This window comes from Schistocerca serialis, chromosome 10 (assembly GCF_023864345.2).
Source record: "Schistocerca serialis cubense isolate TAMUIC-IGC-003099 chromosome 10, iqSchSeri2.2, whole genome shotgun sequence".
NCBI lineage: Eukaryota > Metazoa > Arthropoda > Insecta > Orthoptera > Acrididae > Schistocerca > Schistocerca serialis.
Window position 1 is genome coordinate 219,975,670 of NC_064647.1, and position 12,962 is coordinate 219,988,631.

Sequence of the window (12,962 nt, forward strand, 5' to 3'; positions counted from 1 at the left end):
CAACAGCAATGGCATTCTTATTCAAGTGAACTGCCACTGCTATTGCGGTGTCAACTAGAGCGCTACAACTGTTATCATGCGTAGAATACACTCCTGGAAACTGAAATAAGAACACCGTGAATTCATTGTCCCAGGAAGGGGAAACTTTATTGTCACATTCCTGAGGTCAGATACATCACATGATCACACTGACAGAACCACAGGCACATAGACACAGGCAACAGAGCATGCACAATGTCGGCACTAGTACAGTGTATATCCACCTTTTGCAGCAATGCAGGCTGCTATTCTCCCATGGAGACGATCGTAGAGGTGCTGGATGTAGTCCTGTGGAACGGCTTGCCATGCCATTTCCACCTGGCGCCTCAGTTGGACCAGCGTTCGTGCTGGACGTGCAGACCGCGTGAGACGACGCTTCATCCAGTCCCAAACATGCTCAATGGGGGACAGATCCGGAGATCTTGCTGGCCAGGGTAGTTGACTTACACCTTCTAGAGCACGTTGGGTGGCACGGGATACATGCGGACGTGCATTGTCCTGTTGGAACAGCAAGTTCCCTTGCCGGTCTTGGAATGGTAGAACGATGGATTCGATGACGGTTTGGATGTACCGTGCACTATTCAGTGTCCCCTCGACGATCACCAGTGGTGTACGGCCAGTGTAGGAGATCGCTCCCCACACCATGATGCCGGGTGTTGGCCCTGTGTGCCTCGGTCGTATGCAGTCCTGATTGTGGCGCTCACCTGCACGGCGCCAAACACGCGTACGACCATCATTGGCACCAAGGCAGAAGCGACTCTCATCGCTGAAGACGACACGTCTCCATTCGTCCCTCCATTCACGCCTGTCGCGACACCACTGGAGGCGGGCTGCACGATGTTGGGGCGTGAGCGGAAGACGGCCTAACGGTGTGCGGGACCGTAGCCCAGCTTCATGGAGACGGTTGTGAATGGTCCTCGCCGATACCCCAGGAGCAACAGTGTCCCTAATTTGCTGGGAAGTGGCGGTGCGGTCGCCTACGGCACTGCGTAGGATCCTACGGTCTTGGCGTGCATCCGTGCGTCGCTGCGGTCCGGTCCCAGGTCGACGGGCACGTGCACCTTCCGCCGACCACTGGCGACAACATCGATGTACTGTGGAGACCTCACGCCCCACGCGTTGAGCAATTCGGCGGTACGTCCACCCGGCCTCCCGCATGCCCACTATACGCCCTCGCTCAAAGTCCGTCAACTGCACATACGGTTCACGTCCACGCTGTCGCGGCATGCTACCAGTGTTAAAGACTGCGATGGAGCTCCGTATGCCACGGCAAACTGGCTGACACTGTTGGCGGCGGTGCACAAATGCTGCGCAGCTAGCGCCATTCGACGGCCAACACCGCGGTTCCTGGTGTGTCCGCTGTGCCGTGCGTGTGATCATTGCTTGTACAGCCCTCTCGCAGTGTCCGGAGCAAGTATGGTGGTTCTGACACACCGGTGTCAATGTGTTCTTTTTTCCATTTCCAGGAGTGTATAAAGAACTTGCAAAACACTGTTTCAGAATTGTGGGATTCTACTGAACACATTGTAAAGAAGTCGAATCGTTCCGAAACGAGTATCTAATTCAAGACAACTATCGAATGCCAGAACGAGATTTTCACTCTGCGGCGGAGTGTGCGCTGATATGAAACTTCCTGGCAGATTAAAACTGAAAACATCCCCCAGGGTGTGGCTAAGCCATGTCTCCGGAATATCCTTTCTTTCAGGAGTGCTAGTTCTGCAAGGTTCGCAGGAGAGCTTCTGTAAAGTTTGGAAGGTAGGAGACGAGGTACTGGCAGAAGTAAAGCTGTGAGGACGGGGCGTGAGTCGTGCTTGGGTAGTTCAGATGGTGCCGGCACGGCAGCTCAGCGTGTTCGGTCAGAGGGGCGGCGTGCTCTCTGTAATAAAAAACCTGAGTCAAGGAGCCAACGATCAATTTGAACGGATATCTTGTGACGTCCGCTCCGACCAAACGCAACGAACTATATCGAAAAAAAAAAGGCTGGTAGAGCACTACCCGCGAAAGGCGAAGGTCCCGAGTTCGAGTCTCGGTCCGGCACGCAGTTTTAATCTGCCAGGAAGTTTTAAGTATTGAATGCATGTACTCCACATAAGGCTATGACAAGCACACAGAATATTTTGCAAGAGGATGTCACTGAAGAAAATGTGTCAGAGCTGCTTTATGCGACTCTCCAACCTTGTCCGTGGCATTCACAGCTGGAATTATAGAGTGTTTCACAAGTGTCGATCGATAGCAACTCTTGCTTTCTGATTACAACCTAGGAATTCCAAAAACCGTTCACTTATTTCATGTTTTTATATATTTCCTTCTTGATGCAAATACAACGCAAGATGAATGTAGTTTGCTAAGTATGAATTGAATACGGAGTTGCATCAACAATAATTCAATAATACTTCTCATTTTTTCTCGGTTACAAGATGGCACCCTTAACGTGGCTCACACAAGTAGAAATAAATTCAGTCTTGAGTATCACTTCGCGGATAATGCACTTACCTGTAAACGCTTTCCAGCTTCTTGTCGGTCTCGGAACTTGCTAATGTGTTTTCCTAGAACTGAAACATGGTGAGTGAAGACCTCTATACAACGATGAAATTATTTGGATCTCCAGTTTTATGACCTTGACCTCTGAAGCCTCTTTGACCAGAAATTTTGTCGCATCAACTTCCCATTTAAGTTCCCAGACTGAGATTTTCACTCTGCAGCGGAGTGTGCGCTGATATGAAACTTCCTGGCAGATTAAAACTGTGTGCCCGACCGAGACTCGAACTCGGGACCTTTGCCTTTCGCGGGCAAGTGCTCTACCAACTGAGCTACCGAAGCACGACTCACGCCCGGTACTCACAGCTTCTCTTCTGCCAGTACCTCGTCTCCTAATGTTCTTCTTCTGTTCGTCCGTAGCGTAGCCAACTCTCCTGCAGGAGAGCTTCTGTAAAGTTTGGAAGGTAGGAGACGAGGTACTGGCAGAAGTGAAGCTGTGAGTACCGGGCGTGAGTCGTGCTTCGGTAGCTCAGTTGGTAGAGCACTTGCCCGCGAAAGGCAAAGGTCCGGAGTTCGAGTCTCGGTCGGGCACACAGTTTTAATCTGCCAGGAAGTTCCCATTTAAGTTGGCTACGCTACGGACGAACAGAAGAAGAACATTACCTCATTATTTCCGAGGATCAGTATGATCAACCTACCTCATTCACGTTATTTCATGTCTTCACTTTTACGATTATCCCATGACAGCTATATACCAATAGAAATAATTTATTTGTGCCCTCTCTTGAATGCAAAATATTTTTTTATATACCTGTACTCGTTTTTCGCATAAAATCACCTTGTGGTGGAATCAGAAGTGCCTTATCGCTGAATGTTGTTAGGAAACCCACCAAATTCTAATGACATTTGACAACTATTGTCGTGTACTCGTAAATTTGTTGGGGAAATGCTTTGGTAGGATTTCCAACAACATTTAAAAATTTTTTTTCCAAAGAAAATTCCGCACTGGCTGTATCAATTATTTTTATTAAATCTGTGACCGGTTTCGCACCACTTATCGGTGCATCCTCAGGCAATCTGTTCAAAAAATAATATAATAAGAGCTCATATAAACTATTCGATCCCCCAATTCTGACAAGGGAACCTCCCCATCGGACGCCCCTCAGATGTAGTTATAAGTTGGCGCAGTGGAAAGGCCTTGAAAAACTGAACACACATCAATCGAGAAAAAAGGAAGAAGTTGTCTGGAACTATGAAAAAAAATAAACAAAATATACAAACTGAGTAGTCCATGTGCAAGATATGCAACAACAAGGATAATATGTGCTCAGGAGTGCCGTGGTCCTATGGTTAGCGTGAGCAGCTGCGGAACAGGAGGTCCTGTTTAAATCTTCCCTCGAGCGTAAATTTTACTTTCTTTATTTTCACAAAGTTATGATCTGTCGTTCGTTCATTGACGTCTCTGTTCACTGTAATAAGTTTAGTGTCTGTGTTTTGCGACCGCACCGTAAAACCGAGCGGTTAGTAGACGAAAGGACGTGCCTCTGCAATGGGAACCGAAAACATTTGGTCGCAAGGTCATAGGTCAACCGATTCCTCCACAGGAAAACACGTCTGATATATTCTATACGACACTGGTGACGGCATGTGCGTCACATGACAGGAATATGTTGTCGACCCACCTAACTTGTGCACTTGGCGAATGGGTGAAAAGATTCTTCTACCTTGCCCGATTTAGGTTTTCTCGTGTATGTGATCATCACTCCCAAAAAAGTGATTAAAAGATAAGAGTTTGTCACATAAACTGCAACAGATGAATGCAACAGCTTCATAGTCGTATAGTTTTCTCTGTGCTCTGTCAAAACATGTTTTTAACGTTTTCAAATTTTTCCGTGTGTAGACTGTCAAATCCTGCACATGTCGAAGCAAATCTGAACATGTCCTGGAATTTTGGAGAGCGAAGTTGATTATGTGTGAGTGCTTGAACTTTGATAATTGTCTGAAAATAAGAAAATAAACTTATTACTCGAGGGAAGACTTGAACCAAAGACCTCTCCTTCTGCAGCTGCTCACGCTAACCACGGGACCACGTTGCTCCTCGCCTCATACTAACCTTGATGTTGCCTATCTTGCACATGGACTACTCAGTTTGTATATTTTGCTTATTTTTTTCATAGTTCCACACAACTTCTTCCTGTTTTCTCGATTGATGTGTGTTCAGTTTTTCAAGGCCTATTCACTGTGCCAACTTACAACTAAATCTGAGGGTGGTGCGATGGGGAGGTTCCCTTGCGAAGTATAAACTGAACTTTTTAACAGCCAGTTCTTTGAATGAGACAAGAAAGTACTCACATACGCTATTTATAACATGGTAACGTTGAACATCGCCCTGTAGTCACTCCCCACCATTCACGACGAACATACCGTCATCTGGTGAAAGCGGTAGTTAAAATTTAAAAACCTTTTTTAAATATTTTTTGACTGGTGGGAGAGGCAATGACCTAGAAAATAAAAATAAAATACGATGCTGATAAAACTCCCCTAAACACGAACGACGAAGAGCAGAACATTAGCATGAACAAACAGCGAAACTAGGGCCACGTAAACATATCGGAACATACCGCGCAAGTTGAAAGGAGCCGCGCGGCAGTGGACACGGCCTGACTGACTGGCCGAAACCCGGAAAGCTCTCACGCAGTGGCGCGAAAATCGCCAGAGGCCAGATGACGTCTACAAGGTGTGAAGAGTGGGGGTCCTGACATTCAATAAACAATTTCTGAAGTCTATTTTCTTAAAAACTCTAATACCATACTAGGTCACCAATATAAAACAAGGCAGTTAGTTAAAACCATGTTGTTGTTGTTGTTGTTGTTGTTGTGGTCTTCAGTGCTGAGACTGGTTTGATGCAGCTCTCCATGCTACTCTATCCTGTGCAAGCTTCTTCATCTCCCAGTACTTACTGCAACCTACATCCTTCTGAATTTGCTTAGTGTATTCATCTCTTGGTCTCTCTCTACGATTTTTACCATCTACGCTGCCCTCCAATGCTAAATTTGTGATCCCTTGATGCCTCAAAACGTGTCCTATCAACCGGTCCCTTCTTTATGTCAAGTTGTGCCACAAACTCCTCCTCTCCCCAATTCTATTCAATACCTCCTCCTTAGTTATGTGATCTACCCATCTAATCTTCAGCATTCTTCTGTAGCACCACATTTCGAAAGCTTCTATTCCCTTCTTGTCCAAACTATTTATCGTCCACGTTTCACTTCCATACATGGCTACACTCCATACAAATACTTTCAGAAACGACTTCCTGACACTTAAATCTATACTCGATGTTAACAAATTTCTCTTCTTCAGAAACGCTTTCCTTGCCATTGCCAGTCTACATTTTATATCCTCTCTACTTCGACCATCATCAGTTGTTTTACTCCCTAAATAGCAAAACTCCTTTACTACTTTAAGTGTTTCATTTCCTAATCTAATTCGCTCAGCATCACCCGATTTAATTTGACTACATTCCATTATCCTCGTTTTGCTTTTGTTGATGTTCATCTTATATCCTCCTTTCAAGACACTGTCCATTCCTTTCAACTGCTCTTCCAAGTCCTTTGCTGTCTCCGACAGAATTACAATGTCATCGGCGAACCTCAGAGTTTTTTATTTCTTCTTCACGAATTTTAATACCTACTCCGAATTTTTCTTTTGTTTCCTTTACTGCTTGCTCAATATACAGATTGAATAACATCGGGGAGAGGCTACAACCCTTCCTCACTCCCTTCCCAACCATTGCTTCCCTTTCATGTCCCTCAACATAAGAATAATACATGTGGTGGTTCTGAATGCGCAAGGCCAGGACTACGCATAAAAATATATAGGACAGAACCTACTAACAAGTAAGCTATAGTGGTAAGGCTACCTGTTTAAAGAATCAAAATTTTCTAAAAGACCCTTGTGCCTCAGATCGGTCTGGGCATTAAGTGAGGAGCGAGGGGATTCCTTCAAAACTCTGAAGATTTCAACCTCTTCCAAAACATTAAGGGTGATGCCCTTAATGCAACAATGCGTATTATGTCAGGCACAATCAGGGCAACTCCTACGGTGTGGCTGCCCGTTCTCAGTAACATAGCCCCTCCTAACCTGCGCCGAGAACACGCTGTAGTTAGAGAATTTCAAAAAATCGTGATCAAGCCTCAATTACAAATCCATGAAGATACTCACGACATCCAAGGAAACCGACTCCGGTTTAGGCATCCTCCACTAAAGACCGCAAAGGCGCTGCACGAAACCAACTTTACAATAAATGACCGATGGAAAGAGGAATGGGAGAGCAGAACAGCAGTAAACTGCCACAGTATGCCATGCATCTTTAGTAAAGCAAAAGGATTTGATTGCCCTCGAAAAGTTTGGCCAACTCTTAATCGCATCAGAACCAACTGTGGGAGATGCGCCAACTCCTTACACAGATGGGGTAAACTTCCTGAGAGACACACGGTCAAACACATCGTGCAGCAATGCCCACTAAGGGCATATGAGGGTGACCCACAGGATTTCCTAATGGCGACCCAAGAGGCAATCGACTATATACACTCCTGGAAATGGAAAAAAGAACACATTGACACCGGTGTGTCAGACCCACCATACTTGCTCCGGACACTGCGAGAGGGCTGTACAAGCAATGATCACACGCACGGCACAGCGGACACACCAGGAACCGCGGTGTTGGCCGTCGAATGGCGCTAGCTGCGCAGCATTTGTGCACCGCCGCCGTCAGTGTCAGCCAGTTTGCCGTGGCATACGGAGCTCCATCGCAGTCTTTAACACTGGTAGCATGCTGCGACAGCGTGGACGTGAACCGTATGTGCAGTTGACGGACTTTAAGCGAGGGCGTATAGTGGGCATGCGGGAGGCCGGGTGGACGTACCGCCGAATTGCTCAACACGTGGGGCGTGAGGTCTCCACAGTACATCGATGTTGTCGCCAGTGGTCGGCGGAAGGTGCACGTGCCCGTCGACCTGGGACCGGACCGCAGCGACGCACGGATGCACGCCAAGACCGTAGGATCCTACGCAGTGCCGTAGGGGACCGCACCGCCACTTCCCAGCAAATTAGGGACACTGTTGCTCCTGGGGTATCGGCGAGGACCATTCGCAACCGTCTCCATGAAGCTGGGCTACGGTCCCGCACACCGTTAGGCCATCTTCCGCTCACGCCCCAACATCGTGCAGCCCGCCTCCAGTGGTGTCGCGACAGGCGTGAATGGAGGGACGAATGGAGACGTGTCGTCTTCAGCGATGAGAGTCGCTTCTGCCTTGGTGCCAATGATGGTCGTATGCGTGTTTGGCGCCGTGCAGGTGAGCGCCACAATCAGGACTGCATACGACCGAGGCACACAGGGCCAACACCCGGCATCATGGTGTGGGGAGCGATCTCCTACACTGGCCGTACCCCACTGGTGATCGTCGAGGGGACACTGAATAGTGCACGGTACATCCAAACCGTCATCGAACCCATCGTTCTACCATTCCTAGACCGGCAAGGGAACTTGCTGTTCCAACAGGACAATGCACGTTCGCATGTATCCCGTGCCACCCAACGTGCTCTAGAAGGTGTAAGTCAACTACCCTGGCCAGCAAGATCTCCGGATCTGTCCCCCATTGAGCATGTTTGGGACTGGATGAAGCGTCGTCTCACGCGGTCTGCACGTCCAGCACGAACGCTGGTCCAACTGAGGCGCCAGGTGGAAATGGCATGGCAAGCCGTTCCACAGGACTACATCCAGCATCTCTACGATCGTCTCCATGGGAGAATAGCAGCCTGCATTGCTGCGAAAGGTGGATATACACTGTACTAGTGCCGACATTGTGCATGCTCTGTAGCCTGTGTCTATGTGCCTGTGGTTCTGTCAGTGTGATCATGTGATGTATCTGACCCCAGGAATGTGTCAATAAAGTTTCCCCTTCCTGGAACAATGAATTCACGGTGTTCTTATTTAAATTTCCAGGAGTGTATTATCTAATCTGGACGTTTGTTTGTGATTGCTCTTCTGTGAGTGTAAATTTACAATTGGTGGTGTCCTTATATACAAACTGTTATTTATTGTTCTGTTTATACATATGTGATTTTTTAAAAATCGTGTTGTTTCTGTGATGTTACGAGCCATACGCTAAATAAATAGGGTGATGCCCTTAGTTTACAAGTGCAACACCCGCATGTTGGTCTGGATGCAGGCGATATGGTGACCCGTTTCCCGCAAATGCGCACCTACGGCCGATTTTGAGCCTGGGTCTCTGATTTGCTCCTTAAAGCGGGTCTCAAAACTTCTTCGTGTCCGGCCTATGTACTCCGCATCAGAATCATCACAGGTGATACTATATACCCCCGACGACTTGTTCCATGTTGCAGCCTCCTTGTGCCTGAACTTTTGCCCATTGTTTTTAGGAATATAAAAAGCCGGATTTATCCCCTTAGAACTTAAGCATTTGCCGATTCTGCGTGAAATGTTACCATAAAAAGGTATCCTGTGGAATTTACGCCCAACAGCTAATCCGCTGTTTGCTGGCTGTAGGGAAGTGAATGTTCCGGGTGTGAGCAGTGTTATGCTTCATGTTTATCTTCTGTAATACATCCCTATTAATCTTTCCAACAAAATCCGCGATTTAAAGAAATCGCGTTTTCAGTTCTGTTAAAAGATGGTTATAGTTCATGATGTGTAAAGAAAATGTTGTGTATCCAAGATTAAACACGAAATAAAATTACCTACAATTGCCTCTTGGTTGTTCTTTTGTTTTCCGCTAACAGGCCACTTGAAGACCACGTTCTTATTTCAATTCTTTGCTCTTTTCTTTTTTCCCAGTATGCTTTCATCTGTTCACTATACACGGAGTTTATAAATGAATATCGGAGTTTCAAGGCTTTATAATATTTATTACATTAATCTTACAGTTATAAATGATATATCAAATGAATGAGAACTCAAACAGTTGTGTTTGGCACCAGTGCGCATGCGCAGCGCGCAATGTTTCCGCGATTGGTTGAACTTCACTGTACCCAAGCGCTGGATAGGCCGTGAGGGGTCCAATGACAGGGCTTGCTTTGCATGGCCTCCACGTTCACCCGACCTAACGCCATGCGGTTTTTTCCTTTGGGGCTTCATCAAGAATCGTGTGTACGTGTCTCCGCTACCAGCAGACCTCCCTGAATTAAGAAACCGGATTGAAGCAGCTGTTGCTACAATCGCTGAAGACACACTTATCAACGTTTGGGAAGAACTCTGCTATAGACTTGATGTGTGCCGTGTGACAAATGGTGCTCACATTGAACATTTGTAAGGTTCTTGGTAAAACTGTTTGAGTTGCTCTTTCGTTGATATATCATTTATAACTGTAAGTTTAATATAATAAAGCGTTAAAACCCCGATATTCATTTAGAAACACCCTGTATTTCTTCCTTCTGTCCTCAGACCATTTTGAACCAGTTTTTTAGCTGCCCTGCTTTGGAATCCTTCAAATTTCAATACTTCTTCCCGAAGGCTTCTCTGTTGTTTATATCTTCTGTTTTTGTATTGTTTGTTCCTAATTCCTTTTTTACTTCGTTGACCCAGCTTGTTGTGTACTTCTCACCCCACAAATATTTGAAAATCTCATTAGTCAATCTACTGTCTTGCATTCGAAATACATATCCAATAAACATGAGCCTTCTTTTTCTCATTACGTTTGAAATATCATCTATATTTTGGTATATTTCAGCATTACTTTGTAATTTCCAACTTCTGCTGTGTTTTGCGGTCCTAATGTTTCCCTTATAATTTGCCTTTGTAATACTTCTAATTTATATAAATTATAGTTTAATGCCAGGCATGTAAGCTTTCTGGCTTCACTACTGTGTGTAATACCTCATTTTTGCATTTATGGATCGGCACTTTCTATTGCAGAGGTCTTTAGTGATACCATACGCTCTCCCCATTTTATAAAACCTTTGCTCTGTTGCAGATTTTTCCAAAGCATTTTGTTGTATTACCTTTCCTAGATGTTTGAATTTTTTTACCCTCTCTATTTGGCCAATTTTCAGGAATTTTGGAGCATCCTTGACGTTTGTTACAATTTTTTTTTTTTCTGCAGGAATTTTTAAGCCTGTTCTGCTGGCTGTTTCTTCCGGGAGATTTATTTGTGTTATAGTAGATGCCACATTTTTGAGGAAAAATCATCTGCAAATGTTTGATTTCGATATTTTTACTTCCTCTTCCTAACATTTTAGGCGAGATGTTGTGTTCAATCAGGTTTCCGTTCTATAATCTCACTGGTCTCTCCAACACTCCATGAAAAAGAATTGGGGATAAGTCGTCACCTTGTCGCACATTTGTTTTTATTTTGAAAGGCTGTGACATTTCTCCCATAAATTGTAATCTACAGAGTGTACCTGTAAGTGTTTCCCGGGTGAGGTTTGCCAGTTTAGACTTTACACCAGCGTCTCCCTGTCAACATAACAAAAAGCCTTTTGGAAACCCACAAACATAACTACAACGTCCTTTGAATTAAGTAATTTGTGAGGATTATTGCCTTGAGATTAAATATTTGTTCTGAGCATGATCTTTCTTTCTGTAACCTGGTCAGCGTTCTCGAAAGCGGAAATCTGATTTAAATCCCAACGGTGGAGAGAACGAAAGAACAAAATGGTTCAAATGGCTCTGAGCACTATGGGACTTAACAGCTACGGTCATCAGTCCCCTAGAACTTAGAACTACTTAAACCTAACTAACCTAAGGACATCACACAACACCCAGTCATCATGAGGCAGAGAAAATCCCTGACCCCACCGGGAATCGAACCCGGGAACCCGGGCGTGAGAAGCGAGAACGCTACCGCACGACCACGAGCTGCGGACAACGGAAGAACCTACTTAAGTCAGACACGAACAAAATATCAAATTTCGGACTAATAGTCCGATCTCATCTTGAAATTGAATACCTTATTTTGCAATAATACAATTTCAGTTGCAGTATGGAAAAGCCACAAAATGTTCTTTTATTTAAACTTCCTAGCAGATTAAAACTGTGTGCTGGACCGAGACTCGAACTCGGTACCTTTGCCTTTCGTGCTGTTCTTTTATTTATTATACACGAAAAGTCAAAGAAACTGTTACAGGCATGCGTAGTCAAATACGGAGATATGTAAACAGGCAGAATACAGAGCTGCTGTCGGCAACGCCTATATAAAACAAAAAGTGTCTGGCGCAGTTGTTAGATCAGTTTCAGCTGCTTATCAAGATTTAAGTGAGTTTGCACGAGGTGTTACTATCGGCGTACGAGCGATGGGACACAGCATCTTCGTGGGAACGATGAAGTGGGGACTCGTACGATCATTTCACGAGTGTACCGTGAATATCAGGAATCCGGTAAAACATCAGATCTCCGACATCGCTGCGGCCGGAAAAAGATGCTGCAAGAACGGCACCAACGACGACTGAAGAGAATCGTTCAGTGGGACAGAAGTGCAACCTTCCACAAATTGCTACAGATTTCAATGCTGGGCCATCAACAAGTGTCAGCCTGCGAACAATTCAAGGCTTTCGGAGCCGAAGGCCCACTCGTGTACCCGTGACGACTGCACGACACACAGCTTTACGCCTCGCCTGAGCCAATCAACATCGACATCGGACTGTTGATGACTGGAAACATGTTGCCTGGTCGTAAGACTCTCGGTTCAAATCGTATCGAGCCGATGGACGTGTATGGCTATGGAGACATTCTCGTGAATCCCTGGACACTGCATGTTAGCAGGGGACTATTCAAGTTGGTGGAGGTGATCTGAATTTCTAAAATCGTTAGTCGAAGCGACAACAAAACGACTACTCACGTTGGTGTTAGAATGCATGGCGATACATCATCAGACTTTCGTAAAGACGCAATCCACACAATACGGAAGGTTCAAAAAATGGCTCTGAGCACTATGGGACTTAAGATCTGTGGTCATCAGTCCCCTAGAACTTAGAACTACTTAAACCTAACTAACCTAAGGACATCACACACATCCATGCCCGAGGCAGGAATCGAACCTGCGACCGTAGCAGTCGCGCGGTTCCGGACTGCGCGCCTAGAACCGCTAGACCACAGCGGCCGGCACAATCCCGAAGGTTGCAGCAGCCAACAAGTAAGAGAATTATAGCAGAATCAGCTTAACAGCTCATGCTAACAAGAATAATATACACTCCTGGAAATGGAAAATAGAACACATTGACACCGGTGTGTCAGACCCACCATACTTGCTCCGGACACTGCGAGTGGGCTGTACAAGCAATGATCACACGCACGGCACAGCGGACACACCAGGAACAGCGGTGTTGGCCGTCGAATGGCGCTAGCTGCGCAGCATTTGTGCACCGCCGCCGTCAGTGTCAGCCAGTTTGCCGTGGCATAAGGAGCTCCATCGCAGTCTTTAACACTGGTA